The sequence below is a fragment of the Mus caroli genome, unplaced genomic scaffold (assembly GCF_978045245.1).
Source record: "Mus caroli unplaced genomic scaffold, Mus_caroli_1 scaffold_16, whole genome shotgun sequence".
Lineage (NCBI taxonomy): Eukaryota > Metazoa > Chordata > Mammalia > Rodentia > Muridae > Mus > Mus caroli.
The window spans coordinates 3224053-3250442 of NW_028227271.1; the positions used below are offsets into that span (position 1 = coordinate 3224053).

A 26390-nucleotide genomic window follows, 5' to 3' on the forward strand; every position below is an offset into this window, starting at 1 on the left:
GGCCCCAGGCATTTCGGAGGAGGGACATTAATGTGGCTTGTGTCTTCCTAGCTCTACCCACTGAGAGGCTCACCAGCAATGCTCAATCCAATATTCAGACCTTGACTTGCCCAGGCTTTTAGGAAGGACTGATCTAGAGCGAGCCAAGGACAACATAGGAGTCTGGAAAGTCCTCCAGCTCCAGAGAGCAGGGAGGTGTTCAAGCAGCAAAAGAGTAGGGCATGTCAACTGGACATGGAAAGTCTTGATGAGGCCCCAGCAGGGCAGGGTGGGTAACAAAATAACAGTGCAGTGTTCTGATCCAAAGTGTGATATACACACATGCTCTGCACCCACAGAAGCCAGCAACTGGAGAGAAGACAGGTCTCCCTTTACAGAACAATTGCACGCAATATGAGTGGATGCCGCCTCCTCCCCCTGGAGGTGGAGACCAATCCCAGGTGAATGCTGATTTGGTGATTCATTTCCACAGAACACAGCCTGGGAAGAAAAGCAGCAATGTTACAGTAAAGAAACTGGAAACCAAGCCATGATGGGGGTTAGCACCATGAGCCATGATGAGGTTAGCACCATGAGCCATGATGGGGATTAGTACCATGAACCATGATGGCGGTTAGCACCATGAGCTATCACAGGTGACAGGGGTTAGCACCATGAGCCATGATGAGGTTAGCACCATGAACCATGACTGGGGTTAGTACCCATGAGCCATGACTGAGGTTAGCACCATGAGCTATGACCGGGGTTAGCACCACTGGCTAAGCACCCTGGTGCCTATATCACTCTGTGGTATTCTTCTCCAAGCCCCTAACCTCAGTCTGAACATAAGAAAAACAGTCCATACATACTACACCAATAAATGTCCCACGGGCTGCTGAGAAACCATGGGACCAAGAGAACTAAAACAGTGGAGGACTGCATGAGGTGTGGTATGCTAGATTAAATCCTGGGGAGAGACAGGATATCAGGGTGAAACCAGTAAAATCCAAGAAACACAGAATTTGGTCAATGGTGATGTATGAATGTTGTTCTCTTAAAAGTCTTGATTATCAAGCCTGGTGATGGTGGCTCACGCCTTTAATCCCAACACTTGGGAGGCAGAGGTAGAGGACAGCCAGGGCTACACACAAAAACCTTCTCTCAAAAATAAAAACAAACAAAAAACAAACTTTATTATCTTTGTAACTTGTCTATAAATCTACAATTGCTCCAAATTAAAAAGCTGTTATAAAATAATTTTTTTAGGTTGACACTAAACAAGCATTCAGTGGTATGGAGCCCCATGACAGAGCTCTTGAGCAGCGCGTACAAAGCCCAGGGTTTAATCCTCAACACTGGAAAAAGCTACTGCTAATCAAGAGGAAAGTCGACAAGAAAAAGTAACTCAATTCAATTTTATTTTCAACATTCCTTTGTGACAAAATTTAGAACCATCTTATCAGACACATCTTTTCACACACAGCGCATAAGGGACAACTGACTTCCTGTCATGTGACCTGGATCTACAAAAGCATTCTTCTATGGAGGAAAAGAATGGATAACTTCTTATCTATTACCTGGATCTATTGCAATGATGCTTCTACCAAAGAAGAAAACTGATTTGCAGAGCACACTCAAGGTCAGCTGCTTCCCTTCCAGGTGTACACATAGCCCCCAGCAGGACGTCCTCTCATGAGATGGCTTTCTTGCCTCCCACAACTCCACACGAGGCCTCCAGGCTCCTCTGGCCATTCTACCTGCATAAAAGGGCTTCTAGCCTCTCCTGGACCTCTTGCCTTTCTCCCACATCTAGGTGAAATGTTTCTTAGAATCATCACTGTACAGATACAGATAATAAAGCAGCAACGTTCCAATCTATAGTCAAATAACTGCCTGTATGAGGCATATAAACTAATGAGTAGCATTGGGCACCAAAGCCCATCATTAAGCTTTAAAGGGAAGAAAGGAGAGAGGAGGAAAGGGGAGGAGAGGAAAGAGGGGAAGAGAGGGGAGGGGAGGGGAAGGAAGGGATGGGGAATAGGGAGGGGAGGGGAGGAGAGGAGAGGAGAATTGAGAGGAGAGGAGAATTGAGAGGAGAGGAGAATTGAGAGGAGAGGAGGAGGGGAGGAGGAGGGGGGAGGGGAGAGGGAGAGGGAGAGGGAGAGGGAGAGGGAGAGGGAGAGGGAGAGGGAGAGGGAGAGGGAGAGGGAGAGGGAGAGGGAGAGAGGAGAGGGAGAGGGAGAAAGAGAAAATTGTCTGAGTACATGCCATAGAGGGCATCAGACTCCCTGGAACTGGAGTTATAGGAGATTGTGAAGTGCCATGTAGTGCTGGGAACTAAACCTGGGTCCTCTGCAAGAGCAGAAAGTGCTCTTAACCTCTGAGCCATCTCTCCAAGCCCCCTATTATTAAGCTATTTGATAGTGGCATTATTTAAAAGAGGTTACCACTACAGTGCACTTTGTATGCTAAATAAAAACCAACATTACTTGTTTAAATAATGATTTAAAATTGTAGAAATTCACTGGCCATCCTCTGAAGAAGATATATACCAGACACAAAAATTCTAACCGCTAAATCCAAACTCAAGAAGTAACGCTCAAAAGAAGATTTCTAGACTCAAACAAGAGAATAAGCTTAAAGACTCGCAGCAGCCCTGACCACTTACTTTCTTTACATGGCAGCCAGAGGCGGCTTGGTGAGGTTCAGCAGTAGACACTAAGAGTGTGGGTTATGGCTGAGGTGCAGTTTAAGTGTGGCCCCATACGCGTGCGTGCGTGCGTGCGTGCGTCAGCGCACGTGTTAGAAGCTCAGTAACCAGCATGGTCGTCATTGCGTGTGTTACCTTTAAGAGGTAGAGCTAGCTCCTACAAGGTAGTCAGATTATTAGGGGTGCTTCATCTGGGAGGGTTTATTGGTGGTCACTCATGAAGCGAGTGGGTAACTAGGAAAGCCCACCGTTACAAAAAAAGGGGGTGAGGACTTGGGAAAGCGAGACTGGCAGAATCGAGTAAGCAGAGATCATGGGACTCAGAGATTGAAGCAGCGATCACAGAGCATGCCTGGGTCTGCTCTAGGTCCTCTGCAAATATGCTGTGGTTGTTGCTTGGTGCTTGGGGTAACTCCTGATAGCGGGAGCGGGGGCTGCCTCTGACTCTTTTGCCTGCTCTTGAGACCCTTTGCTCTTACTGGGTTGCCTCATCCAGCCTTCACGGGAGGGTTTGTGCCTTGTCTTGTTGTATCTTGTTCTGTGTTTAACTGGTTTCCCTGGGAGGCCTGCTCCTTTCTGGAGGGAGCCTGAGATGGAAGAGGAGTACATCTGGGAGGGAGGGGACAGGAAGTGGGAGGATTGGAAGGAGGACTGATACAGTGGGGATTATTATATAAAAAAGACTAAATAAAAATAAAATATAAAATACAGAGAGGAAGCCTGACCTCAGTCTCCTGGCTTGTTACTATGCCAAGCGCGCTCTTCCACACGTGCTCGCCACTGCTTGCCACGTGCTCGCCACTGCTTGCCACGTGCTCGCAGTGAGGCCCTCACCAAATCAAGCAGAATTCAGCACCATACTCCACTGCGAGCAAAGTAAACCCTTTCTTTTTATAAATTACCGCCTACATTTAGTTCGTTAAAGATAGAGAGATGGACAAAGGGCTCATATAGCATCCAGGAGTAAAAACATTAGGTGTTCGCACTACAGAATTACTCTGTACAGCCATTGTCCCAGGGAAGACTCCTCCAATAAGCCTGCACCAACGGTTTGTGAACTTGCATGGTTTTCCCCTCTCTGTCTGCCCTGTGGTTACACCTGACCCACGGACTGACTTGGGAGGGGCTCCGAGAGCAGATGTAAGCAAGGAAGCCCAAGTATATTTTATACAATCACTGTGTGTACAGGCCTCCAAAGTAGTTGATTTTCTTTCTTTTGTACTTTTACTACATTGTATTTTTTTTTTAAAGATTTATTTATTTATCATATGTAAGTACACTGTAGCTGTCCTCAGACACTCCAGAAGAGGGCGCCAGATCTCGTTACGGATGGTTGTGAGCCACCATGTGGTTGCTGGGATTTGAACTCTGGACCTTCGGAAGAGCAGTCGGGTGCTCTTACCCACTGAGCCATCTCACCAGCCCGTATTTTTTTTTTAAAAAAAATAAATAAATGGCCATCCCAATTTTCTAAATAGTATAAAGTTACATATAGACAAAATATTGAAACAAGATGAAAATCTTAAGAGGTGATAAACCAGTTTAATTATTTAAAAGTGTACCCAAGTAGGGCCCCCTGGAAAGAACACAGCATACGCTCTGAACATGGAAAGTTATAAGTACCTACAGTTGGCTTGGTGCGGATGGGGGTGTCTCAAGTATAGTGTTAAAGGACTATGAAAATGCTTTCACAGTCATCTACTGGATGGAACACAGGGCTCCCAATGGAGGAGCTAGAGAAAGCACCCAAGGAACTGAAGGGGTCTGCAACCCTATAGGAGAAACAACAATATGAACTAACCAGTACTCCCAGTCTCTAGCTGCATATGTAACAGAGGATGGCCTAGTCGGTCATCATTGGGAGGAGAAGCCCTTGGTCTTGCGAAGATTATATGCCCCAGTACAGGAGAATGCCAGGGCCAGGAAGTGGGAGTGGGTGAGTTGGGAGGAGGGCAAAGGGAGGGTATAGGGAACTTTTGGGATAGCATTTGAAATGTAAATGAGCCGGGCAGTGGTGGCTGCACCTTTAATCCCAGCACTTGGGAGGCAGAGGCAGGTGGATTTCTGAGTTTGAGGCCAGCCTGGAGCCTGGTCTACAAAGTGAGTTCCAGGACAGCCAGGGCTATACAGAGAAATCCTGTCTCGGGGGAAAAAAAAAGAAATGTAAATGAAGAAAATATCTAATAAAAATTTTCAAAAAAAAAAAAAAAGAAAGAAAGAAAATGCTTTATTGCACAGAAAGTCTGTATTTCAGATTTCCCAAGGAAGAGTAGGTTCCAGTCGCACCGTAAGCCCCAGTGTACTGGGATTGCAAACACTTCAAGGCAGCATCTTGCACAACACTGGTAGATCAGGTAAACCAGGGATCAGGAAATGCGATCTTTGTTTTTTCAAGGCTACTTCTGTGATCAGAATAATAAATGGTGGCTTTTGCCTGCCTCTCTACTTACACAGACGTGACTGTAGAGATGAGAGTCTGTGACAGTGGTCCTCAGATGGATGTCTAGGAACCAGTGTCTGAGCAACAGGAATTAACTGTCCAAACAACTGGACACAAACAACTGGATGCCTGAACCTCCTCGCCACACCACTCCTTTCTGGCCGTGGACACCGGAACTTCCGCACCACGGCCCTCCTTTCTAGCTGCTCTCTGGCTTCCATTGTGCTGCATGTCCCTCACGGTTGCTGGCCTGCCTCTTACTACAAGGGAGGGGGAAGTTAATTAACCTGTGTTGCATTTCCGAATACTTCTGGTAAAAGTATTCGGAAAGTATTCGGAAATCATCCCAGAACCAGGGATGGGAGACTGAAGATTATAAAAAGGTTTCTAGTATCTATTCTAAAAGTCCTTACCGTATCAAGACTTTAAAATGATAGATTCTTTGGAATCACGTCAAATATACTGTGAGCAAATTTAAAAGGACACACATCTTTAGTTCAATAATTTTACGCCCATATATTTATTCTGATAATAGAACATCACATATGCAACATGTATGTTCAAGGATACTCTACAAAATACCCCATAATGCCGGGCGTGGTGGTGCACACCTTTAATCCCAGCACTCGGGAGGCAGAGGCAGGCGGATTTCTGAGTCCGAGGCCAGCCTGGTCTATAGAGTGAATTCCAGGACAGCCAGGGCTACACAGAGAAACCCTGTCTCAAAAAACAAAACAAAACAAAAATCCCATAATAATGCAAGGTGACATTTTGAATAAGTGCTTGCTTACTTAGTAAATGCACATTATCGATGGAATGCGTGCAACCACAGCAATGAGAGACACAGCCAAGCTGCTACAACAGTGAGAGCAAGCATCTACACAGTGACTCAGGAGACTCCCAGGGCTTGCGAGTGGAGAGCAATCACAGAGTCAGAGCCCTCACCTTTGCTGCCGCTGCCGCCACACTTGCCCCTCGCCCTCCTCAGGTGACAGAGGTATAGACTCTCTCTCCAGGGACACTAAGAACTGGAAAGCAGCTGCCTGTGGGAAAGGAATGGGCTGGGGACTCTGTCTCCCTTTCTATCCTTCTAATTCAGCACCAAGGCAAGTTAATCTAGTCTAGGAACTTTAAATCTACGCCAAGAAGTTAAAAAGGCAGGCATGGCGGCACAAAGTTAGAGGCCAGCCTGGTCTGCCGAGCCAGATTCAGGAAAGCCAGAACTTCATAGAGACACTGTCTCAAAAACAAGCAATACACACACAGGGAGAGAGAGAGAGAGAGAGAGACATTATCAGGATGTCCTCCATCAGGACTGCAGAGCCAGCTGTCCAGCCCTTCAGTCTCTCAGGACTGATACCCCTCGGACTTCTCATCGGCAGCCTGATTCCTCTGTGAGGGCTTAATAAAGAGCCACTATCTGGTTCCAGATGCCACTGAGAATCCAACAGACCCAGGACAGAGAATGACCAGAGACCAGAAAGTCACTTGACAGCAAGCCATTTGGAAAGAGAGAGCAGAACTCGAAGCACGATGAGGAAGGCGATTTCATGTCTGTCACTTTGGTGTCTTGTGTGTTTGTTTTTCATCCCTCGTACCCCCATGCTGGAGTCAAAAGTCGACCCAAACAGAGAACGACAAACCAGATAGAGACAGAAAAAGTTCCATGCACAGATCTTCATTTCTAGTTCAGGTTCCCAAAGCAGTGGAAGAAGGAAGTCCCACAATGCGCCTTGCCTGGGGGCAGCAGGGGCAAACAACAAATGGAGCCAGGTGAGAGCAGGTCCTGACAGGTGTTTTATTCCCAGTGGCACAAGAGGTACTTCCTTCTCATCCTCTTGTCCTGAGGGTCCCAGCTGGCCTCAGGAAAGGGAAGGCAGAACCGGAGGACAAGAATCCAGGATTTCCGGACCAAGGAGGTCCTCAGACTCAAGCCCCGTATGATGCACCTGCCCCTAAGGAGTCTGTCAGAGGTTTGCACAGGCTGACCCCAGAGTGCGCCGCTACCAGATCTGGCACTGACAGGCGGAAACCATAACGTAAAGATTTCAGAAACTGGGCAGTGCTACTCAGGCCAAGGAAACCAAGGACACTGAAGCCAAACTGGATTGGCTGCCCAGAGAGACAAAGAGGAAGAACCACTGTGTGTGTGACGTGTGCTGTGAAACACCTCCTCCAGTTCCACACCGCCATAGCAGCCTCGGGCTCAGAGCAGCTATGGATCCCTGCACAAAGCGGGCTGGGCTCATTCACACTCCAGCCCCACCCCTCCCTGAGCACCTACTGGTAATTGATGATTGCTGGGGAGGGGAGGGCGACTTTCCTCAGCGGTTGAAGACACTGGGAACCTCCCCATGCTTCAGTAAGTTACTAATTAAACTCGGGTCACATAAAACAAAACAGCATGGGACATCAAAACAGGACAGAGACTTGCTGAGGAGAAGTGATTCACACAGGAGTGCAAGGGGGATCAGAGAGGTGACAGGGGAGGGAGGGGATGACCAGAATACGTGTGAGATTGTCAAGGAATAAAAGATGATTTTTCAAAAAAAAAAAATCTTTAAAAGGCTAAGGGGCGGTGAGAAGACTTCATGGGTAAAGGTGCTTGCTGCCAATCTTGCTGAAACTGAGAGATCCTTGTAGCACACACAGATGAAGGAGGGACGAACTCCTACTGTGAGATGTCCTCTGATCAATGTAAGCCACGGCCCTCACACTAGCACACACATGCACATAAATGAACATGAAAAATTAAACACACACACACACGCACACGTGTGTAAAACAGAGATGATGCAAGAGGAAGTGAGCTTGCATATAGACAGCAGAAATCATCCTAGTAGAACAAAGGGGGAAAGGGTTTTAAGATGAACAGAGACAAGCATGGTGGTGCATGCCTGTAATTCTAGTTCTTGGGAGACAGAGGCAGGAGAATCACCACAAGTTAGAGGCCAGCCAGGACTATATAGAGAGATTCAAGAAACAAACCAAGAAAAAGAAAGAACTGTGGGCCAGGGTCCAGCAGAACAGAGCAGTGCATGTCTGGTAAGCACAAAGCCCCAGGTTCAAACCCTGACCCTGTCTCAATGATGGCACAATGCCAAGAGGCCTCATACTGATGGTCTTAGTTGGGGTTTCTATTGCTGTGATAAAACACCAGGACCAAAAGCAACTTGTTCATTTCAGCTTACACCTTATGGTCCATTATCCAGGGCACACACTCATATACATTAAATAAAAATAAAATCTTAAAAAAAAAAAAAACCTAGCCAGTACAATGGACCCCTTGCAACTTGACACACGTGTTGCTAGTGAACCCGTCCTTTCTTATTCATCCCCAAGCTCACTCAACATTAATATCACAGAATGTTCCAACTTTCTAAAACCCCACAGTCTTCAAAGTTCGCACACTTTAAAAGTTCAGTTTCTAAGTTGGGTGGTGGTGGTACACTTGGAGACAGAAATAGGCAGGTAGATCTCTGAGTTAGAGGTCAGCCTGGTCTACATAGTGAGTTCCAGGACAGACAGGGCTACATGGAGAAACCCTGTCTTGAAACAAAAGACCTAAATAAATAAATAAGAAATTTCAGTTTCTCTAAAACATCCACAATCTCTTTCAAAGTTCAAATTCTCTCAAAAAACTTCAGATTCTCTGAAGTGTGGGCTTCCATACAATAAAAAATAAATAAATAAATATATTTTTTTTAAAAAGCTACATACTTCCTGACTCCAAGAGGAAAGAACTGGGATATGGTTACATTCAAATCAAAGCAAAACCGAGCTCCATCCGTAAAGTGAAGTGTCAGACTCTGGGACTCGGGATCTGCCAGGCTTGCCACAGTGACTCGTAGACCCAAGCTGGCTGCTGCTGTCCTTGGTGGTTGTCCCATAATACTGGAATCTCCAAGATGCTCAGTTTTACAGTGCAACTGGGCTACACCTTCCCCAGTAGCCTCTCCTGGGCTCTTCTCAGGGGGTCTGACCCTGCCATACAGCATCAAGCCTCAGCTTTCTCCATGCCTGTCAATCCTGGGGGTCTACTGCAATTGAAACTGTACCTTCACCGTAGTGGCCTGGCCTGGCATCTCGCAGTTCCAAGGACATGATTCCTTCATGCCTTCAAACCCCACGTGGGAGGCGTTTACACATGACCAAGTATGGCTGCCAGCACAAAGCACAGGCTGAGGTGGCCCCTCTGGATTGCAGTTTCTGTGCACCGACTCTGAGGGAGACTTTGCCTCAATGGTGCTGGTCCCTTCTTAGTCACAGCTGATTCTTCAGCCCCCTCTGACCGGTATCAAGTGTTCCAAGAAGGCAAAGTTTTCATTTTAATATCTTTAATTCAAAATATCACGTAGATGGTTCTGATAGTGTCTGTTTCCCTCTGAAACCTCCCGGCCATGCACCCACTGTCTGCACTGGTCCCAGGACTCCTATCTTCCACCCCTGACAGGACACCCTGTCAAGCTCTGAGCACTCAGTGGCTTTTCCAGCCCAGAGTTCAAATGCTACCACAATCCTCCCCAAAACACAAGATCAGGTCTTTCACAGCAAAGCCCCATGACCTGCTACCAATTTCCGTGTATTAACAAATGTTTTTCTATTGCTGTGATCAAACACCATGATCAAAAGCAGCTTGGGGAAGACAAAGTTTATCTCCTCTTACAGCTTGGAGTCATTAAAAGTAAGTGCAAACACTCAAGCCAGGAACCTGGTGGCAGGAGCTGATGCAGAGACAACGGAGGGGTGCTGGTGACAGCTTACACTCATAAACTCATGGTACCCAAAGCAGCTGTATAAAACCTGCATATGTTGTCACACAACTAAGAGCTTTAATCAGTAGCTTCAAATCAAATCTCACACTTTTGTTTTTTTCCTAACTGATATCCTTTTGCTTTAAAAAGAAAATTTTCTTCACATGGAAGAAAAGTGAAATTATAGGAAAATGCAGAGCTTCAGTCTAAGGACACTAGAAATGAAAAGCATCTGGGTAGTAGAGAAGACGACTCCGCTTCTCGTAAGTTCTTAAAAATAGGAATGAGGCCTTAAAGTGCAAAGCCCAACACTGCGAGCTTTTCAACAAAACTATGCAAGCCCTGTGAGGGAAGGTAATGTCAGCTCTGTGGAACTAACACTTTGACGTTACCTTCAGAGCAGTAAATGGTCATTTTAGGCCGACTGAACATTTAAATGTGTGCATGATAATTCCTAGTGCAATGCTAAGGAAATTATAAAAAAGGGTACACTAAAAGTTGGGAGGCAGAGGCAGACAGGTCTGTGAGTTCAAAGCCAGCCTGGTCTATGGGACAAGTTCAAGGATAGTGAAGGCTACGCAGAAAAACCCTGTCTCAAAAAACTAAAGAACAAGCAAAAAGGCAAATCTAAAGCATTGCGTATAAATTAATGTGTGTGTATATGTATGTATGTTGTGTGTGCATGTGTGTGCATGCGTGTATGCGTATGTGTGTCTGTGTGTGTGTATCCCAAAAGAAGAAAAGGGAAACGAACACAGAATAAACAAAAACAAACAAACAACAGGCTAATATACCAAAATTAAATATTCATAATTACTTCAAATGTAAATGATTAGAATAGAGATTGCCATGTGGCTTTTACTAGTCACAGAGTGCACATTTTCAGGTAAGAAAGATGAGTAAAGTCTAGAGCTGTGCTGTGTAACATGAGGCCAACAGCCACATCACGAACCTCCACTTCATGAGGAGGGTGGGGCACTCGGGAGGAAGCACTCTCACCATATTGAAAAGTGAGACACAGAAATAGGCAGACAGGCCGAATTACAGAGAAAAAAAAAAAAAAAAAAAGAACGAACAATATGCTGCCCACGAGAAAAACCCACATAAACACGGTGACATGCAGGCGAAAACTGACAAGGATGCTTATTATGTGATTGGACCCCGGGACAGGAAAGCTCATTAGTTCACAACTTAATAATACAGCACTCCATCCATGTGAACACCTTGGTTTTCATAAACGTATCATGGTTACATAAATGACGGCATGAAGGAACCCTCTGTACTATTTTTGAAACTTTCTTGCAAGTCTGAAATTACTTCAAAGTAAAAAGATTTTTTTTTTAAATAAAAAGAGTGTACAATAAATATCACGAAACTGTGAATCATCAGAGATCTGGAATGGTTATATTAATAGAATCAGATAGTATAAACTTCAAAGCAAGGAAAATTACTAGGGATACAAAGAGACATTAAATAACAACAAAGGATCAGCTCATAAAAGGACAAAGAAATCTAAAATGTGTGTATGTGTGCATGTGTGTGTGTGTCTATATGAACATGTATGCAGATGTATATCAAAAGAGACTTAAAATATATGAACTCAAAACTGATAAAGTTGAGGGAAAGAGTATATGGATTCCATGATTACAAAGACTTCCATTTTCCTTTTAAAATAAACAGGTTACAAAAATAACCAAGGATACAAAGAAACTGAAAAACACCATCAACCAGTTGGATATAACTAATATCCACAGATGATTCCCCCTAACAACAGAACACATATTCTCTTCAAGTACATATGGCACATTCCACAAAACAGACTTTATTTTGGGTCAAAAGACAGAACTTATTTTAAAGCATGAAACTCATATAAAATGTATGATGGCATAAAATTAGATAGCAAAGAAGACTGAGGAAAAAAATGTCAAATTCCAAGCCAAGTTCAAGGTCATGGAGGAAGACTCTAGGGAAATAAAACTTCAATGAATCAAAATTTGTCAAATTCAGTCACAGTTGTACTTGAAGTAAAATTCTTATTATTAAAAATGTATACTACTGAGACAGGAAGACTTGGAATTCAAGGCCAGCCTGAGATGCATAGCAAGACTCTTGCCTCAAAAAAAAAAAAAAAAAAAAAAAAGAAGAAAAGAAGGAGAGGCAGGGGGAGAGGGAAGAAAAAGAAGAGAGATAGAGGAAGAGGAGGAGAAGGAAGGGAGGGAAGAGGAATAGGGAGGACAGATATACTCAAATCAATGGTGTAAGTTTCCAGTTGAAAAGAAAAAAAAAAAAAAGAAGAACAAATTTACTCAAAATTACATATTAAGACCAGGAGAAATCACTACAGACCTTATAGCCATCAAGAGCAAAGTAATGCACACATTTAAACTGGACAACTCAGATTAAGGGAACCAAGTCCTTGAAAGCAACAAAATATCCACTCCAAAGACTTAAGCATTCTAGTTTGTTGCTTAAATCTAATTTGTGGGTTTAAAATCTTTGTAAGAGAAAACCTAAAGGGAGTTCAGATTGTAGGGTGGTTTGACTGAAAAGGTGGCCCCCAAGAGCTCATATATCTGAATGCTTAGTCACCAGGAGTGACTCTATTAGAAAGGATTAGAAGGGTTAGGAGGTGTGGCCTTGTTGGAGGAGGTGTGTCACTGGAGGAGGGCTTTGAGGTCTCAAAAGCCAGTGCTGAGCCAGTGTCTCTCTCTTTCTGCCTAGGGATCAGGATGTAGCTCTCAGCTACTGCTCCAGCCCCTGCCTGCACACTGCCATGCTCCAGGACGTGATGATAATGGGCTACAAACCTCTGAAACTGTAAGCAAGCCCTGATTAGATGCTTTCTTTTGTAAGAGTTGCTGTGGTCACGGTGTCTCTTCATAGCAATAGAACAGTGACTAAGACAGATGGTTTCACCGGAAAAGTCTCCCGTTTGTTTTTCTTCTCTGATTTATTTGTAATATGTAAGGTGGGAGAGTAACATGTGTCTGCATGCATGTGTGTGCAGGTACACGCACCTGGGGTGTGACAGCAATCAACACTGGCGCTTCTTTCCTCTAGAACTATCTGCCAAGGTTTTGTATTTTTAATTTTTTTCATTTTATGTATGTGAATATGTGTGTGGTATACCTATACAAGTGTGCACAGACATGTCCAATGGAGGCCCGAGGAGGAAAACTGAAGTCCCGCTTTATCACTTGCTGCCCTGTTCCCTTAAGATGGGGTGTCGGCCGGGCGTGGTAGCGCACGCCTTTAATCCCAGCACTCGGGAGGCAGAGGCAGGAGGATTTCTGAGTTCGAGGACAGCCTGGTCTACAGAGTGAGTTCCAGGACAGCCAAGGCTACACAGAGAAACCCTGTCTCGAAAAACCAAAAAAAAAAAAAAAAAAAAAAAAAAGATGGGGTGTCTTGCTGAATCTGGGGCTAGGCTATTGTCAAGCAAGCCCCAACAGTCCACTGGTCCCACCCTCTATAGGGCTAGAGAGTTACAGCTGAGCATAGAGAGCCCAAATTGTACGTGGATACTGGGGATTTAAACTCAGTGCTCACAGGGCAAACATAGGTACCTACTGAGCCACCTCTGTAGCCCTTCCACCTTATTTCTCAAGACAAATTCCCTGACTGGAACTAGAACTTGACATTTCAGCTAAGATGGCCAGCTGACAAGCCGCCTCTCTGCCACAGCCCCAGGACTGGAGTTACAGATGCACAGCACCACAGCTGACTTCTACGTGAGTGCTGAGGACCTCATGCTTATTCAGCAAGGCACTGTAATAACCCATCATCCTAGCCCTCTGCCCAACAGTTAATGAAGTAATTTGATGAAATAGTTCTCATGGCTACTATCGTTAACACCAAAATCTAACAAAGATGTCCAAGGGGGTGTGTGTGTGGGGGGGGGGACAACTACAGACTGATTTTCTCAAGTAGATACAAAACTCAACAACAACAATTTTTTGTTGTTGTTCTTTAAGACAAGAGTCTCTAGGCTGTCCTGTAACTCATGTAGACCAGGCTGCTCTCAAACTCACAGAGATCAGCCTGCCTCTGCCTCGGAGATGCTGGGATTAAGGGCATGCTCGACCACACACTGATCTACAAAGTATCAACAAATCAAAACAACACACTGCAACCAAATATCACCCACCTCAGGAATACAAAGGCTTCAATATAAATCATGCATTAGCAAAGTAAAGAAATATATGGCCATATCAATTCAGAGGAGAAAAAGGAAAACACCAGACAAAATTGAATATCCATTTGCAACAAACTATCAAGAGACAGAACTTAAACTGGTAAGAGCCCTGCAGGAGCTAGCTTAATGATAAAAGACTGGGCACCTTTTCCTACGGTCAGGAAGAAAGCCCACATCCAATATCTTACAAGAAGTTTGCAATAAAGGAGGAGAAGAATAGACATATAAATCCAACTGGAAGAAATTAAACTGTCACTTTTCATAGACTATTCGATTATCTATAGAAAGTCCCAAGAACAGCTTGTAGACTCAACAAGCGAGCTTGTAAGTTGTAAGGCATTAGTTCTCATTTTAAAAATCCATTATGTTTCTACACTCAAGAAATGAACTAAAAAGTGAAACCTGAAATAAAAGCACTTACATTAGTTTAAAAAAATTCTAAAAATGTGCAGAATCTATATGTTTAAACTACAAAATGAGGCCAGTGAGATGGCTTAACAAACAAAAGGTGCTTGCAGCCAAGCAGGAAGACCCGAGTTCAATCCCTGAGCTTCACATTATACTGGGAGAAAATTGAATCCTACAAATTGTCCTCTGACTTTCACAAGTACACAAAATGCTGATGAAATATGTCAAATAGTACCCACATGAATAAAGAAAATAGATCACACACATTGATGACAAGCCTGGATACAGTAATTAAATTCTTAAACTGATCTACAAATTTAAGAGCGTTCTGATCAAAATTTCAGCAGGAGTTTTTGCAGATATATACAAGCCAATTCTGCCTGATTTCCAGAACAAAGCAGGAAAATTCCTTTGACCATCCTAAGCAATTGCTGTAATGCTATGGCTGTCAGGGGTGGCACACATGAAGGGATCAACATTCAAAACACTGAAACAGAACAGAGCCCAGACAAATGCAGACAGAGCCAGCTGCCTTGGGAAAGGCGCAGAGCCAACTCCACAGAGAAAGGTAATCTCTCCCACAATGGTGAGGAACCATGAAAGGAATACACAGAACAAAACCAACATGCTACAAAAGGAACGCATCTGAATCGCAAGCCTAGGTGTAACACCATAAAACTTGTATTAAAGACATCATTGAAGACCATCCTGGGTTAGACAGAAAGGGTTTATATGTATGTCATTAAAAAGAAAATCCATGGGGCTGGTGAGATGGCTCAGTGGGTAAGAGCACCCGACTACTCTTCCGAAGGTCCAGAGTTCAAATCCTAGCAACCACATGGTGGCTCACAACCATCCGTAACGAGATCTGACTCCATCTTCTGGAGTGTCTGAAGACAGCTACAGTGTACTTACATATAATAAATAAATAAATCTTAAAAAAAAAAAGACAACCCATAAAAGAGAAAAAAAGGGGGGGACATTATACTTAATCAAAAAAATTAAATTTGCCTTACAAACAAGAAGGAAAAGAAATGCCAGCCCTGTGAGAAAGCCTGTCCAAATGATTAATCTGAGGAAAGACGTATCAAGAGTATATAATCAAACACCACACACATACACACACACACACACAAGCAAAACTCACAATAAGAAATCCAATATATTCTAATGGGCAAAATATCAGAACAGACTTCACCACACGTGTACAGACAGCAAACAAGCATGTAAAAAGATATTCAGTATCGGTAGCCACTAGAGGACCACAATCGGAAACCACAGTGGGACCCACTGACTCCTCACTTACAGATTGGGGGGGGGGGGTACAGCAACCAAGCCTGGTGCTCCCTCGGAGTCTGGAGATGATGCACAGCAATGTAGCCGCACTAGAAATCAGTTTACTAGTTTACCCTTAATGTCTCCGTGGCGTAAGGTACTTGCTGTGCAAGCACAGGTTCAGACCTGAGCATCCACATAAAAAGCGGGCCCAGCCGCAGGCACCTGTAATCCCAGCCTTCACAGTAAAGGCAGGAGGGCTCGCTGACCTGAGTCCAGGCAGTAAGTGATCTCCAGGGTCAGTGAGAACCTGCCTCAAAAACAGGAGGAAGGGACTTGGTGTTCACCTCCGGCCTTTACACATGCACAAGCTGTTGTGTGCACACACATGCCCAAAAGACACACGTATACTTATACTTGCCAAAGTCACACTCTTTTTGTTTTTGTGTTTGTTTTTTTTTTTTTGAAACAGGGTTTCTCTGTGTAGCTCTGGCTGTCCTGGAACTTACTTTGTAAACCAGGCTAGCCTCGAACTCCTATAGATCTGCATGCCTCTGCCCCCTCGCACCCACAACTCCTGGGACTAAAGGTGTGCACCACCACCCAGCTCAGCAGCCCCACTCTTAGAAACACCCTCTGGGAAATGTGAATTTAGGCTACACAAAGACCTGTACAGCAGCCGTGATCCACAATAGCCAGAAACATCCCACATTCTGAAAGTCCCTCCACGGGTGAATAAGCAAATTGTTAAACACAGTGTTAGATACAATGTGACAAACAATTCAATTCTCTACAGTAAGATACTACTCACCAATAACAAAGAACCAATTGGTACAACATACATCACCAAGATATCACGCTGAACAAAGGAGGCCAGGCTCAAGGACTTAGATGCTACAGTGTGGTTCTATTTATTTATATGCCATCTGGGGAAGGTAGACTCATTGGACTGGGGAGCCAGTCAGGGCTTGCCAAGAGTCACTACAAAAGGACCAGTGGGACTTTTGAGGGGCAGTAGAACTCTTCTTCGTCCTGACAGTAGTTATACTTCTATGAATCTATGTGTTTATTAACTCAGAAACAATTTGGGGGGGGGCAAATTTATTTATTCATTCATTCAGTCATTCATTCTTGGATATTTTATTTACATTTCAAATGTTTTCCCCTTCCCAGATCTCCCCTTCGGAAACCCCTATCCCACCCCTCACCCCCTGCCTCTATGAGGATGCTCCCCCATCCACCCACTCCCATCCTCCTACCCTGGCATTCCCCTACACCTGGGCATTGAACACCCTCAGGCCCAAGGGCCTCTCTTCCCACTGATGGTCCTACAAGGCCATCCTCTGCCACATATGCGACCAGTACCATGGGTCACCCCATCTGTATTCTTTGGTTGGTAGTCCAGTCCCCAGGAGCTCCAGGGGATCTGGTCTGTTGACACTAGAAACACTTTTTTTCAATTTTGCTTTCCACAAATTTAAATATAAATATAAGAAAACCAAAGCTGTTTGAAATGTTAAAGTGAAAAGTATATATCCACTATCTCTAAGCTAGATACAGAAGTTTTTTTTCAAATTCTGGTCACACTGACTCTTATTCCTGGGGACAGAACCCTAACAGGACAGGAATAAGTTCCATATTATCTCGGGCACACTGCTGGCCTGTACACAGAACTAGAGTGCAGGGTTCTAAGCTCTAAATTCTGGTCATAGAAACTTATCTTTTATGTAGTTGTCCAGAATTTGGACTACCATCCATGTCTTGGATTCCACAGATCAATCGCTGGTTTTTCATAATTATACATCCCAAAGTCTACAGCCACAAATAAGAGTCCCTACTATGTTCTGTGGTTAAGTACTGCAACAAAAAGATTAGGAAAAGCCCTGGGAGCCCCACACTTCTCCACAGAGCAGCGCTACAGGAGCTGCTGGCTTGGAGTCCTGCTGGAACTGGACACACTCTCACCTGCTTCCTCAGGGCCTTTACTTTGTTTCCTTTGGTTCATGAGATTGTTTTTGCAACAGATTATAACCAAGAGATAGAGAGACTGGCTGCTCTTACAGAGCCCCTCAGAGTGCTCCCAGCAAGACTCTGGGATTTTCCAGCCTACACACCAGACACCAGGAGGCAGCCTGCCAATGAACGGAAGACAAACTGCACACACAGACTACAGGCTACTAGGACAAAGATAACCTGTGACTTACCGATAGGCACAAGGCACACCTCAGGAGTCAGGCTAAGCATACCCTAACTAAATGGGGACAGGGAGCATTCAGTATAACCAACAATAAATCCTCAGTAGTCACCCAGCACACTGTAACAGAAAAGGACTCTTCTTCTCGGAGCCCTGTAAAGCTCTGAGGACTTTCGGATGCTTAGGGTCTACCTTAAGATGCCCCCCCCCAATGTTTTAATTCATCTTCTTTGAGCACTTACAGGGGAAGTTCCTGGTGAAGTACTTGAGAGCTACGAGACCCCTGCCTACACCATTATAAGCCGCACTGGGTTTTACACTACCTCTTCTCCTTCTTTTAGAGACAGGAAAAGAAGAAACATTACAAATAAAAGACTTAAAGGGCACCTACAGCTCTCTATTCCTTCCTTGCACTGGAACATACAGATCAACACAACAGACTGCCCTCCTTCCTGCAGGAGCCAAGTAGACCCGCCTCACCCAGGCGAGCCCCAGAGCATGTCACAGGGCGCTTCTGTTTAAATGCCTTAGCCTGTACATCCTACCTAGGAGGCAGGTGTGTACATACACACAGCACAGCGATGCTCCACTCCCCCGTGGGATTGCTGCAAGGATGCTGTGCATCCCTGCACGGAGTGCTAAATCCGTTTACATCATGTTCATGACCTCAGCTTGTTCTCCTGGCTCCACAGTAAGCCACAGAGGCCACGCCTGAACACAAACAGGTAGGTGCAAAGGAATTTAAAGGGGCCCAAGTTATTCAAGCAACTCTTGTGATTAAAAAAAAAAAAAAAGGAATTTTAACAAATGAAATTATTTTTTTATTGAAGGAAATTTCTGATGTGCTTTTTTTCTAAATATATTTTGGTATATCGATTCTGATATTCAAAAGACTCTTTTTTTTTTTCCTTCTTATTTGAAGATCTTTGCTAAGTAGAAGAAGGATGAACAAGGCCAAAGTTTCCAAGTGTACCTGTGCTGCAAATTACACTCGAGACCTTTGCTGGACCAGTGACCACGGTCATGCACTTCAGATCCACAGAGGGCTCACCCAAGCCAGCTCTCACTACTGACAGCTAAGACTCAGTACTTGAATGGAAAGTCACAGCATGAATAAGACCCCCCCCTCCCTCCCTCTGTTCTTACCTCCTAAAACCTTTCAGTGGCTACCCTTAGAGCCTCTGTTCAAAAGAGATACATTGTTTCAGCAAGAGAATGCCTTTTATCAGTCACAGCCTAAGAAAAGGTGTGTGTCTCTTACTCCGTATCCTCCTTATGTAAGGTTAGTTGAGAATATCAAGGGAGGAGGGGAGGTGAAAATTATTGGAATAGAAGAGGGGCAGAAAAGTATTTGAGCCAGGGGACTGGGGTTTCTGCTGCAAGAGTGTGTGTGCCTTGTATATAGGACTGGGAAGCCAAAACTGCAGCAATACAGGTGTCTAGACAAACCTGAACAGTGACACCAGTTGACATGCCAATGTGGGTGAGGGAATCTCACAAAGTCCACTTAGATGAAGAGCCACAGGTAGTTCATGACATCAATGACAAGCCCGACTGGTTATCCACTACCAAGCAGTCAGCCCCCAAACACACTTATGGGCTACACTAATGGACTCAACTTGTAACAACTGTAACTGAAGGGGGGGGTGTGTTAATGGAGAGCTCCTGAGATGCCTCAGTGACTAAGGCACTTGCCACTAAGTCTGATGACCCCACATGGTGGAAGGAGAGAACCCTTCCTCTCTCTCTCAAGATGCCCCTGGACAGCCACAAGTGCACCGTGGGAATATGAACCGCTGTGCATGCACATATACACTCGTTGAACAAAGTGTAACTTAACATTTTTAATTAAAACAATGATGTATAAATGGATCAAGACTCCAACATAAAAGCAGGAGTCCTTCATCAGGGAGAGTGTAAGAATTAAACAAGCTCAAAAGACAGGTCTTCCCAGAAGAATAAATAAATAAATAAATAAATAGACCCAGAAGCTCGTGGGGAGAAACCCCTGCAGAAAAATAATTTTAAAATTAGAAAACAACAACAACAACAACAAAAACATTCCCCTAACATAAGACTCCATGTGGCACACATATTCAAAGCTCTGTTTGCCTTCTTTCCCATCCATCCTGACCACAAGTCAAGCTTTCACCCATATACAATGAGGCCAAATCAAACTGCCAGCTGCTCGGCTGTCCACGCCCTGCTCCGTGCCATCCTGTCAAACACAGCTACGTGATTTTCCTAGACCATGACGTCATGGCCTCATTCGTGGCTCGGTTAGTACTCCTCTCAACCGTCTGTGCTGTCCACCGACATGAGCACAGCTGAAAAGCCTTTAACGTTGCCTAACCCACTGCTATTTTTGCAGGCTTATCTGCGACTGGGGAACTGTACCCAGCCAGCCCACCTAGCCTGTGCACTACTCCCCCAGAACACTCTACGTTCTTACCATCTCACAACACAACGCAAAGCTCGGAGCAGACATCTTCCAACAACCTGCTCCTGATCAAACTAGTCTGAAGATTTTCTGAAAAATTAGCTCTCTAGCCAGGCATGGTGGCCCTCGTGAGGCTGTGGCAGTATAGCCACGAGTTTGAGGTGAGCTTGGAAGACGTGTGTAGGCCAGTGTGCTTCAGCGTGAGACTGTATCTCGGGGGAAATCAACTTATTAACTAATTGCCAGCTATACCACTCAGCTGGCAATTAAACCCTTTTCAATCATTGAACCATTATGAAAACCTATTCTTTAGGATTTTATATTTAGTACTTAATTGACCAGGTAAGTTTCTAGAATACAAAGAGAGCTTTTACACAGTTCTCAGTACCTGCTACAGTCCTCTCTCTCTCCCTTGGGTGTACTTAATAAATATTTGTGGACTGCTGTGGTCAGGAGGGACAACAGAGTTTCCCATAGAAAGCAAGGGACCGCTTAGACTATGTCTCCTCTACATGGGAACTCTAAAAAGCAATTCAAGTGGTAGGAGAGGATGTTTCACCCAAACTAACTTTTTACATTAAATAACTCAAAACATTAGTGTAAAATTTTCATCAATAAAAGGAAAACACAGTGGAGTTATGTATATGACAAAGTAGAGGAAGGATTACAATGAGAGATCAAATTGTCAAATTATTTAGTCTTTCTGAGTGGGCTGGAGAGCTGGCTCAGCCATGGAAAGCACCGGCTGCTCTTCCAGAGGTCCCGGGTTCGTTCCCAGTATCCACATGGCTGCTCACAATGACCTGTAACTCCAGGGACAGGAACCCAATGCCTCCTTCTGTCCTGTGCAGGCACCAGACAAGCATGCGGTACAGACAAATCTCCCATATGTATAAAATAAATACTTTAAAGATAAAAATCTTTCTAAAGGATGATGGGAAGAGTTGAGTTGGGCAGGAGGGGCTACCGTGTACATGTGCCCAAGACCTAGTATTCACTGCTGGGCATATGGAATGCGAAGTGGAAGGCTGGGAGATAGGGAGAGACAACTCAACGATGTTGGTCTTGAACCCTCTGTCTCTAGCAACCACTTAAGCAAGTAAATTCAAAAGCTGTGTCTTTAAGGCAGGATGGAAGGGAGAGCACAAGACTGCCGGTGTGGAGAGGTTCTTACAGTACGACTAACAGTGAGCATTAAGTCTGTCAGCCCTCTTTCCACAAAGCAAGAAAACACTCCACCAACACCCCAGTTTTCCCAACACAGCAATCAGATGAAGAAAACAATGTAGCTGAGACAGAACAAGACTGAAAGCAAACAAGTGAGACTGCACCTTCCCAAGGTTCTGAGCTCTGTCCCAGAGATTGGAACCACTGTCATCCAGAAATGAGCCCAGAGATGGACCCCCTCCCCGAAATCTTCAGAAGACTGCACACCTGTCTTAAGGTATGAGCCTTTCTCACAGTCACACCCCAACTCCCATGTCTGTTGGACCCCCACGCCCTCTGACAACCCCTCAGACTCTGAACGTTCCCCTGACCCTAGCCGAACAATGCCAATGTTTAAAGCATGGCTATCACACTCAAGGCACTTTCCCTATAAACAAGGGATCACATCTCTTTACAGAAAATCCTAGGAAATCCAACTGAGAATTCTGTAGCAAACGAGGTTTCTGGATATTCTGACCTCAGAGAAAGTTCTGCCAGGCTCATTTACAACCTGCTTAATATTCCTCTGCAGTTTAATAATAATGCACTAATTTGTTTTCATTTGAAATCGTTTTATTCTGCTTACTGCTAAGTCGAAAAGGCAGTAGTGGGTGTGGCACCAAAGCTCACAGCGTCATCCTTAATTCAAGAGCTGAAATACAGAGCTCACCATACAGCAAACAACCTCACTCACTCACAAACACTGCTTGACAAAACAAGGAAGCTGCTGCTTCGGATGGTTTGCAACAGAGCTTCCTGAGGCTCGGTATTCAACTGTCTTTAGAATAAAGACAGGAAGGGATAACACGTGAAAGCGGACTGCTTTTTCACTGAGGAAGTAGTCTTGATCCCTTTCATTATTAAAAGTTATCTAACTGTTAAAACTAACCTGACTGACTTTCCCCGACTCACTCTCACAGAGTTCACTCTGGTGGGAATGCTGATACGCCAGTGAAGTAACTTGCCTGTACTGCCTGGAACGGCAAAGCCTTTAACAGCATACAAGCCGCACTAATCAAGAGAACAAGGAAGGTGTCAGTTAACAGCTTTTGAGGGATTCAGTGTTCTCCATTTCCAGACCTCTGGACAAGTCCCAGTGACATTGAAAGCCTCTCCACCATAAGGTTACAGAAATGCTGCAAACGTCTACACACACACATACACATACACACACACACATGCATGCACACACATGCACCCGCATATGCATACACACATGCACACAAATGGGTGCACATACACACAGACATACACACATCACCCCAAACCCTCAGACTCCCAGTTTTGTGCCACTTAGTTTCCTTTGCTATGGCCATATGTCTCCATGCCTGAGGAAACTCTTGGCCACTCCCCCTTTCACCTGCTCCTTCCCAGCCTATATCCTTCCAAGAACAACCCTGGGGCTCTAGGTCTCACCTAGCAGCACCTGTTCCCAGCATGCTCTGTCTGCCAAGACCTCCAGCTTCAAGCGTGAGCAAAGCTGCCCCTGGTGTCAGCAGCCAAACTTTCCTGAGGTCCCCGTTAACACAGGATGGGAGTGAGAGAGCATTCTCAGTCCCCACAGAAGGGTATTTATTTGCAAGACACAGGGAGAAAGACACACAAACACAGAGGTGTGGCAGTCCCCTAGAACACAGCTATGTTCTGATTTTCCTTTGGGGCAGAGCGTTAGGACACACACAGAGGGAAATGCATGCAAGCTCAACCCCTTCCTGACAGATCTCAGGTCACCTTCCCTCGCCCCCCCCCTTTTCCAGACGCTTCTTGAGCAGTGCTTCTGCCTATCTCAGAATCTTTCACCATGCCCACTCACGAAGATATGTTTAGCTACCTAGGATAATGATAATTTCTTAAAATAAACCAAAACTGTTCATTTTACTTGGTTATATGAACATCAGAATGTAACACCATTTCATGGGGGAAGGGGGAATCTTTGAAGTGTGAATCAACCAGGCTCCGTGGCAGCCTCAGTTCCACCTCTCAAGTCATCCTCACCCCTGGACGACTCCGCCTTTTGGGTACGCCATCTCCTAAGATGTAACACGGAATAACACTCACCTTCCCTAGCTCTAAAAAACCACCAGCTAGAAGGATAGGCTGAGCTTTTGTAAATAGAATGATAACCACCCAAGGCAGGTGGCCACCTGTGAGTCCCAATATGAGGACAGAAGCCACTCCAAACTACTGCACTGATAAAAACCCAGCTCATGTGAGAAGACTGGTAGGGCTCCGCCTTTGGGTCTACTCCATCTTTAGATCTGTAGATAAAACAGTCCAGTTGCCTTGCAGCCGGAGTGCTAAAGCAGTCCCTTGTGGTAAGTAACACCAGCACGGCGCTCTTCAGGGGGAATGGGAAAAGAGCTGCTTGGGCATATGCAATCATGGGGCAGTGTGGGGTCAGCGCAGCACCTGTATGGTATAATATTTCTCATTTGAAACTAGCAATGTCCGTTCAGGTTAAGGAACCTGCAGACCCCGCCTCCTGCGCGGACTTCCAGGCATTGTCTGCTTTCAGACTACTGAAACTTACATATATACCATATCAGATACACATGCAAATACCTACTAAGCTGCTAAACCTCTAGAGAACGGAAGACTTTATACAATCCCCACAAGCGTGTCATTGAAGGCATTATTATTCCTATGTTTACAAACCCAGAGAAACTAGATAACTTGCCCGAGGTTAAAAAGCAAGTAGCCAAGTCAGGATTTGAACTAGCTCTGTCTGACTCCAAGGCCTGTAGTTACCTTCAACAATGGCAATTGGTTGGGTTACTTTTCCTTAATCCATGACACAGTATTTGACTATGTGTCCTAACTTCACAAAGGGACAGAAACAACTTCAGCTGCCTTCTCCTTTCTCTTTCCCCACATTGACTTTCCACCCTTTTGGAAAGTATTTTTAGGTAAAAACCACTGAGCTTAACCTGACAGTCACACAACATTTCTCGGATCAATACGCCCACAGGGCCAAAGTTGTGTCTCTACCTCTGGCTCTCCTACAGCCACGGTTTCTAGCAGGTCGTGGTTTCTAAGTTGGTGCTATTTAGCAAATGTATCCATGTCTGATACAGTGTCTTACATCTGGGAAGTACTGGATGACAATGGTCATCAGGTAACTGATTGAAGGTCTTTATCCCTCTAATTAATGTGCTACATTTTAGCAGAGAGACTTAAAAAGGGGTGGGGATTACTCTGAGTAAACTCTTTCACATTAAAGATAGTTTTCTAGAAATTGTTTAAAGGATTAAGAGGAAAGGCAAAGGGAAATCTAACAACTTAATGTCTGAGCCCCCGGGTCTATTAGACCCTGAGTCTAAGAACATGAAAGCTACAACTTGGAAAGTATCATTTGAGCAACTTCTGCAAGTGTAGCTTATAACTGAAAGAGCACAAGCACATGTGGCCAATGCTCCTGCTGAGCAGTAAAAGCCAGGGCTTCCCTCCATACTATTTCTGCAACCAGTGTTTGTTATTTTTTATAACTGTGGTAACTGGGCACACCCTGGATACGCTATGCTTAGTACTTTCTCTACAGTACGGGCGCAGGGCCCTTCTCAGGGCCCCTCACAGGGGTTAAGCACTCATTAAGTAAGTCAGGTGCTTTCCAGAGCTGGTTACATAACCCCAGCACATGGAAGAGTTTTCTTTCCATTCATAGAACCCGCTCTCACTTTAGGTAGCCATGTTTCTTTGCATTCTTTTCAAATAGGTGGAGTGTCTTTCAGTTCTCTACAAAATGTTGTCTCGGCTTTCATGATAGCAAGCATGTGAAAGACTTTTGCCCCTTATGTCGCTCCGAAGTATGTCCTTCAGTGTTACACATGTCACCTTCTAAGAGAGATTAAAATATTTCAACCACCAGGGGTGAGCCATTTTCTGTGACCCTGAGTTCCCTACCAACGAAGTATTCAAAGTGGAGGGGTCCTATAAGAAGGATTCCCAAGGGAGGCAGGAGGCTGAGCAAGTTGAATTTTATGTTCCATCTTCTTAATCTATGATTTTAAAACAATTTTAGACCAGCATACCACAGTGACATAATGGTTCACAAGCTGGCCTGCTGAGTCCCATCCCCAGCTCACTGTTTAGATCAACCGAGCAAAAGTGCCCTTCAGATTCAGCTTAACTTGGTTAGCTATCTAATTTCTTCTGGCAAAGACCAAATTACCGTAATATTGACAGTTTCTTGCTATTTGAAATGACCGGGGGAAAACAAAACAAAAAAAAAGGTCCTGAAACCATGCGGTCAGCAGAATGTATGCCTTACATACGGATCTGTTGAAGCCGAAACAGCACTGCCTCCGTGAGGGACAGCTGAAATGAGGAGTTACGTGGGAGTAGAAAAAATGTGATAACCAGACCTTCAACCTCAAGTACGACCCAGCTGCGCATGCACATGCTGATCCACATCACGGGGAAAGCCTGCTGTTCATAGCTGCAAAGCGAATCCAGTCCCTTCCACCGGTGACTTCAGCCACACAAGCCAGGGAGCTGTCCTTCAGCACCGCAGCAGGTACCGCTCTAGCAAGCGTAATGTCAAGGAAGGCAATGCCGACAGGAGCGAGCGTCAGGGTGAACTGATTAGAGTCCTTCAAGCAACCGTATGGCTATTTGTTTTTAAATATACTATATCCCAAGTCACTATCCTTGTTAATGTAAAAGAAAAATTTCCGGATATTTATAGGAAAGTTGACAAAACCTCAAGTGAAAACCGAAGGCATATAAAGTCAGTCTCCCAAAGGGACCCAAGAAACCAGTGACTAGCTAGCCTGAACCATCACAGAAATTG

General features: G+C 44.7%; 1 protein-coding gene across 3 annotated transcripts in view; it reads right to left on the reverse strand.

Annotated features, from left to right (window-relative positions):
- Scn8a (sodium voltage-gated channel alpha subunit 8) overlaps positions 1-26390 on the reverse strand; it is a 174968-nt gene that overhangs the window by 146263 nt on the left and 2315 nt on the right. The gene's annotated exons all lie outside the window — the stretch shown is intronic.